General features: G+C 43.8%; 1 pseudogene; it reads left to right on the top strand.

Annotated features, from left to right (window-relative positions):
* Positions 1-3887: 3887 nt before the first annotated feature.
* Positions 3888-6418, top strand: LOC105724029 (polyadenylate-binding protein 1-like; annotated as a pseudogene).
* Positions 6419-7733: the final 1315 nt, after the last annotated feature.

Below are 7733 nucleotides of genomic sequence, written 5' to 3'. Positions count from 1 at the left end.
AGTATATTGTTTGCTAGGAAGAACAATGGCAAGGAAAACCTAGCTGCTCTCCCCTCCAGCCAGTAGAAAACTACTCGGGGCATTCTAAAGTGGAAGGACAATATATAAATATCATATACTGGTTAAAACAAATTTTTAAGCACAAGACATCTGACCCTGCCCCCGTGGCTCCCTTGTGGAGAATACTTTTTAGTTTGTGATCAGTGGTAAGCAGGCACCAGCTGCCTATCTGGTTTATTTTTGTATTATGAGAAAATACTGAACATCTGTTTGTTAATAATCATCACCTATTCTGAGAGAATAAACAAGTGGGTCAGACTCTGCTCAAGGCCTTCAGCTTGGAATGCTGTCAGCCCCTGAGGCTGTCAGCATGGAAGGCTGTTGGCCTCCCAGATAGACCAACTTTGCTGTTCCACGTTGGTATCTGCTTCTCAATACCTTCAGCGCCGCCTGGGTCAGGGGAGTCTCTATGGCTGAGCTGGACTTGTTAGTGAGCATTAGGTGTTATAGTTCAAATGAAATAAATGTCCCTAATCTCATGGAGCTTGCATTTGAATGCATTATTTCTTTTAGTTCTCATACTAAGCTTGAGAGCTGGTACTGTCATATCCCCATTTTATTCAGTAAAATAACTTAGGTACCAGGAGATTAAATAACATACCCCAAGAACATAGCAGGTTAAGTTGTGAGACTAGGACTCCATGCCAGGCTCTGTCTTTACCATAAGGCCTGAGCTATCTATCACCTGGGAGCCAGAGCTCCACAACTCCCAGCCTCCACCACTGATGGGGTCAAAAAGGTGGGCTTAGTGGTCCCAACTTGTTCTTGATTTCCTCAACTTCTTCCTCTTTGTCTTCTTAATTTATAGATTCTCAAGAGATCCTAGATATCCCCCAAGCTGAGGGAATCCTGGCGACAGGCAGGAAGGCTGGGAATCATGGGTTGTATGTGAACTGGGGGCTTTCTTTATGACCACAGCCTCCTGTGGTCATATTCTAGTTTTTCTCATGAGTCTGATTAGAGGTTTTCTCATGCCTCCTTGAAAGGGAAAGGGTAACTGTCAAAGGGGTGAGTCCTTGTGAGGCAGGAGAATAGGGAATTAGGGTAACCAAGGGTTAAGGCATAAGCAAAAGAACAGCCGGTGCAGCCAGTTCTAGGCAAGATTAAGCGGCATACGGCATACAGCCTAGCTCCTGCGATAACAAGACAGAAGTTTCTACTTCAGCCACTTATTGGTCACAGGCCAATCCCTCATAGGGTGTGACCAATTGGAGGCCTCTAAAGGGCATGTAGGGGCGTTACCAAACTTTTGTAGCTTAATAAAATCCTAATGGGTGGGGGGGCTCTTGAACTGCTTGCTGAAGCCCGCTCCTACTCTGTGGGAAATACTTTTGCTTTAATAAATCTGTACTGTTGTTGCTTTGTTCTTTTTTTTTAATTTATATATATATATAATTGCATTTTAGATTTTGAGGTACATGTGAAGAACATGCAAGATTGTTGCACAGGTACATACACGGCAATGTTGTTTGCTGCCTTCCTCCTCATCACCTATATCTGGCATTTCTCCCCATGTTATCCCTCCCCAACTCCCCACCCCCCACTGTCCCTCCCCTATTTCTCCCCCACAGACCCCAGTGTGTGATGCTCCCCTACCTGGTCCATGTGTTCTCATTGTTCAACACCCACCTATGAGTGAGAACATGCGGTGTTTGATTTTCTGTTCTTGTGTCAGTTTGCTGAGAATGATGGTTTCCAGGTTCATGTCCCTACAAAGGACACAAACTTATCATTTTTTATGGCTGCGTAGTATTCCATGGTGTATATGTGCCACATTTTCCCTGTCCAGTCTATCATCAATGGGCATTTGGGTTGGTTCCAAGTCTTTGCTGTTGTAAACTGTGCCGCAATGAACATTTGTGTGCATGTGTCCTTATAATAGCATGATTTATAATCCTTTGGATATATACCCAGTAATGGGATTGCTGGGTCAAATGGAATTTCTATTTCTAGGTCCTTGAGGAATCGCCACACTGTCTTCCACAATGGTTGAACTAATTTACACTCCCACCGACAGTGGAAAAGTGTTCCTATTTCTCCACGTCCTCTCCAGCATCTGTTGTCTCCAGATTTTTTAATGATCACCATTCTAACTGGCGTGAGATGGTATCTCAATGTAGTTTTGATTTGCATTTCTCTAATGACCAGTGATGAGGAGCATTTTTTCATATGTTTTTTGGCCTCATATATGTCTTCTTTTGTAGTGTCTGTTCATATCCTTTGCCCACTTTTGAATGGGCTTGTTTTTTTCTTGTAAATTTGTTTTAGTTCTTTGTAGATTCTGGATATCCACCCTTTGTCAGATCGTCAGATTTCAAAAATTTTTTCCCATTCTGTTGGTTGCCGATTCACTCTAATGACTGTTTCTTTTGCTGTGCAGAAGCTCTGGAGTTTAATTAGGTCCCATTTGTCTATTCTGACTTTTGTTGCCAATTCTTTTGGTGTTTTAGTCATAAAGTCCTTGCCTACGCCTATGTCCTGAATGGTTTTGCCTAGGTTTTCTTCTAGGGTTTTTATGGTGTTAGGTCTTATGTTTAAGTCTTTAATCCATGTGGAGTTAATTTTAGTGTAAGGTGTCAGGAAGGGGTCCAGTTTCTGCTTTCTGCACATGGCTAGCCATTTTTCCGAACACCATTTATTAAACAGAGAATCCTTTCCCCATTGCTTGTTTTTTTGAGGTTGGTCAAAGATAGATGGTTGCAGATGTGTGGTGTTGCCTCCGAGGCCTCTGTTCTGTTCCATTGGTCTATATCTCTGTTTTGGTACCAGTATCATGCTGTTTTGATTACTGTAGCCTTGTAGTATAGTTTGAAGTCAGGTAGTGTGATGCCTCCAGCTTTGTTCATTTTGCTTAAATTGACTTGACTATGCGAGCTCTCTTTTGGTTCCATATGAAGTTTAAGGTGTTTTTTCCCAGTTCTTTGAAGAAGGTCATAGATAGCTTGATGGGGATAGTGTTGAATCTGTAAATTACTTTGGGCAGTATGGCCATTTTCACGATATTGATTCTTCCTAACCATGAGCATGGAATGTTTCTCCTTCTGTTTGTGTCCTCTCCTATTTCCTAAAGGACCTCTTCAAGGAGAGTTACTTTGTTATTTTGTTGCTTTGTGGATTTTGTTCAGTTCTTTTTTCAATGTGCTAAGAACCTAGACAACTCACAGTCAAGATGTTCCATCTGGTAACAATTGCATAAATAAGTCTGTCTTGAAATAAAACATTTAGAATAGATTTCTTCAATGGCTATTCCCTGGAATCTGAGTAATAGGTATATTTTACGCAAAAAAAATAGAAAATAAATTCCCTCTTCTCCCCGGTGGTTAGTGCTGAGAGTGCAGAGTGTGTGCTCCAGGCTCAGAACACACATTTATTATTAAAAAATCCAAAAAAAACCTTAGAAAATCTTTTAAAAAACCCAAAAAAAAAAGTTACAAAAAAATCCGCGTCTCCCCCGCAGGAGACTTTTATTTTTTTTTCTTCCTCTTTTATAAAATAACCCGGTGAAGGAGTGGAGACCGACCTGCCCGCCCACGATCCCGCAGCAGTTCCAAGAAAGAACCCTCCAAGAAAGAACCAAGAGACCGAGGCCTTCCCGCTGCCCGGAGCCAATATTGCCACCGGCGCTCCCCGCCCGCAGCCTGCAGTCAGCTGCAGCCGATTGACCTGGTTCTGCGGCCTTGAGTAGTTTTTGATTCCGGATGATTTTTGTCCCTCTGCGCTTACCCCCGCTCCCCTCGCGCCCCCCCAGCTCCGCCCCCGGCCCAAGGCACTTGCTCTCTTCTCACGGAAAGGTTGCTGCCTGTGGCCCTGCGGGCTGCCGTGTCAAGATGAACCCCAGTGCCCCCAGCTACGCCATGGCCTCACTCTACGTGGGTGACCTCCACCCCGACGTGACCAAGGCGATGCTCTATGAGAAGTTCAGCCCAGCTGGGCCGATCCTTTCCGTCTGTGTCTGCAGGGACGTAATCACCCGCCGCTCCTTGGGCTAGGCGTATGTGAACATCCAGCAGCCGCTGACGCGGAGCGTGCTCTAGACACCATGAATTTTGATGTTATAAAAGGCAAGCCAGTACGCATCATGTGGTCTCAGCTTGATCCATCACTTCGGAAAAGTGGAGTGGGCAACATATTCGTTAAAAATCTGGACAAATCCATTGATGATAAAGCACCGTATGATACATTTTCTGCTTTTGGTAACATCCTTTCATGTAAGGTGGTTCGTGATGTGTGGGGATCGCTCCCATGTGAAGCCCCTCGGAATTGGGCCTCACCATATGGTGAGCTTGAGCCTGGACACAGTTTCCCATTAGAGGCAGTCGAGATCTGGGAAAGTTAAACTGAGATCAAAGGATATCTAAAAACAACTTTGCTAGACGATGAGGTGATACCTATGTGGTCTGAGAAGACATTGTGTTTATTTTGTTTCAGCATTTTATGACTTTGTCTACCCATTTGCTAGGTCCTGTGCTTGTTCTTGTGACTGCTGTTTGCATAGATAACAGGCTTACTGCCTCTCTGGTGCTTTGCATAGATAGTTAACTTTTTAACTTTAGGTTTTCCCCAATCTGATAATGAGACCCACCTAGACGACTTGATTGTATCCGATTATGTATCTGATTTAACTATTGTGTTATCTGCTGCCTAAGCTTGTATCCCAGGACTTTCTGTTCCCTTTGATGTATGAGATAATGGTGTCTGTTCCTGCAAATGAAGTAGGACAAAGATATATATACTAACTGTGTGCAAAATAAATTTGCTGTTTAAGCATTGCTGTTTAAGCATAGCTGAGCAATCGCTTTCTCAGCCCTCCAGACATAGCAATTCTCTCTCTCTTTTCTTCCTGTGCACTCCCCTATTCAGGTTGGACCCCTCTTGCTGGCCAAGAGTCCCCGGCAGACGTGCAGGCCTCTCGGGAATGCAGAGTGATGAAAATGGTTCCAAGGGCTATGGATTTGTACATTTTGAGATGCAGGAAGCAGCTGAAAGAGCTACTGAAAAAATGAATGGAATGCTCCTAAATGATTGCAAAGTATTTGTTGGACGATTTAAGTCTCCTGAACTTGGAGCTAGGGCAAAAGAGTTCACCAATGTTTACATCAAGAATTTTGGAGAAGACATGGATGAGGGGCGCCTTAAGGATCTCTTTGGCAAGTTTGGGCCTGCCTTAAGTGTGAAAGTAATGACTGATGAAAGTGGAAAATCCAAAGGATTTGGATTTGTAAGCTTTGAAAGGCATGAAGATGCACAGAAAGCTGTGGATGAGATGAATGGAAAGGAGCTCAATGGAAAACAAATTTATGTTGGTCGAGCTCAGAAAAAGAACGGCAGATGGAACTTAAACGACAAATTTGAACAGAGGAAACAAGATAGGATCACCAGATACCAGGGTGTTAATCTTTCTTTTTGTGAAAAATCTTATGATGGTATTGATGTTGAACGTCTCCATAAAGAGTTTTCTCCATTTGGTACAATCACTAGTGCAAAGGTTATGATGGAGGGTGGTCGCAGCAGAGGGTTTGGTTTTGCATGTTTCTCCTCCCAGAGGAAGCTACTAAAGCAGTTACAGAAATGAACGGTAGATTTGTGGCCAGTGTATGTAGCTTTAGCTCAGCACAAAGAAGAGCGCCAGGCTCACCTCACTAACCAGTATATGCAGAGAATGGCAGGTGTGCGAGCTGTGCCCTCCTGTAATCAACCCCTACCAGCCAGTACCTCCTTTGGGTTACTTGATGGCAGCTATCCCACAGACTCAGAACCATGCTGCATACTATCCTCCTAGCCAAATAGCTCAACTAAGACCAAGTCCTCGCTGCACTGCTCAGGGTGTCAGACCTCATCCATTCCAAAATATGTCTGGTGCTCTCTGCCCAGCTGCTTCTAGACCACCATTTAGTACTATGAGACCAGCTTCTTCACAGGTTCCACGAGTCATGTCAACACGGCATGTTGCTAACACATCACCGACAATGGGTCCATGTCCTACAGCTGCAGCTGCTGCAGCTACCCCTGCTGTCTGCACCGTTCCACAGTATAAATATGCTGCGGGAGTTCACAGTCCTCAGCAACATCTTAATGCACAGCCACAAGTTACAATGCAACAGCCTGCTGTTCATGTACAAGGTCAAGAACTTTTGACTGCTTCCATGTTGGCATCTGCCCCTCCTCAAGAGCAAAAGCAAATGTTGGGTGAAAGGCTGTTTCCTCTTATTCAAGTTATTTACTCTTCTCTTGCTGGCAATATCACTGGCATGTTGTTGGAGACTGATAATTCAGAACTTCTTCATATGCTTGAGTCTCCAGAGTCACTCCGTTCTAAGGTTGATCAAGCTGTAGCCTAGCCAGCTAAAGAGGCTGCCCAGAAAGCCATTAACAATGCCACCGGGGGAGAGAGATCCAAGATGGCTGATGATTAGCAGCTCGGGCACGTACCTCCCAGTGAAAGCGCAAAGGACGAGAGGACGCCACACTTTCAGACGAATATTAGTTGCTCACAGACCAGGAGATTCCCAGTGGAGGAGATCCACGGGTCGCCAGGGTGACTCTTGTGGCCGGCGTGGCGGTTTTGCTGGTGCCTTAGCACGCCAGTTCTTGGTGCAGAGTCTGGAGATTCCCGGGCAGAAAAGCACCATCAATCTTAACACCGCTGTTTTGGCCGGCTCAGTGGATTGCTCAGATTTCGGCGCAGGGAATCAACAAGTTGGACGTCAGAGACCCAGTTAGAAAGTCGGTAATTATAAAGACGACAGACGGACAAATATATAATGAAGGGAAGAAACCAGCGTAAAAAGGTAGAGAATACTCAAAATCAGAATGCCTCTCCCTCTACAGGGGATTGCAATTCCTCATCAGTAACGGAACAAGGCTTAATAGATTACACATGTGTTCCAATAACAGAAGCAGGTTTCAAAACGTGGGTGATAAGAAACTTCTGTGAATTAAAAGAACTTGTTCTAACCCAATGCAAAGAAACTAAGAACCTTGAAAAAAGGTTTGACGAAATGTTAACGAGAATGGACAATTTAGAGAAGAATATAAGTGAATTGATGGAGCTGAAAAACACAACACGAGAACTTCGCGAAGCATGCACAAGTTTAAACAGTCGAATTGATCAAGCAGAAGGAAGGATATCAGAAGTCGAGGACCAGCTCAGTGAAATGAAACGAGAAGACAAGAATGCAGAAAAAAGGATGAAAAGGAATGAGCAAAGTCTCCAGGAAATATGGGACTATGTGAAAAGAGCTAATTTACGTTTGATAGGTGTACCTGAATGTGATGAAGAGAATGAATCCAAGTTGGAAAATACTCTTCAGGATATCATTCAGGAAAATTTTCCCAACCTGGCAAGGCAGGGTAATATTCAACTCTAGGTAATACAGAGAACACCACAAAGATATTCTTCAAGAAGACCAACCCCAAGGCACATAATCGCCAGATTTATTAGGGTTGAAATGAAGGAGAAAATACTAAGGGCAGCCAGAGAGAAAGGTCAGGTTACCCATAAAGGGAAACCTATCAGACTTACAGCAGATCTCTCAGCAGAAACCCTACAAGCCAGAAAAGAGTGGGGACCAATATTTAACATCCTTAAAGAAAAGAACTTTCAACCCAGAATTTCCTATTCAGCCAAACTAAGCTTTATGAGCAAAGGAAAAATTAAATCTTTTGTGAACAAA

The sequence above is a fragment of the Aotus nancymaae genome, unplaced genomic scaffold (assembly GCF_030222135.1).
Source record: "Aotus nancymaae isolate 86718 unplaced genomic scaffold, 86718_ANA_hifiasm-v0.15.2.pri h1tg000008l, whole genome shotgun sequence".
In the NCBI taxonomy this organism is placed as follows: Eukaryota; Metazoa; Chordata; class Mammalia; order Primates; family Aotidae; genus Aotus; species Aotus nancymaae.
The sequence above is the reverse complement of the archived record's forward strand: the minus strand, read 5'-3'. Positions and strand labels throughout refer to the sequence as shown.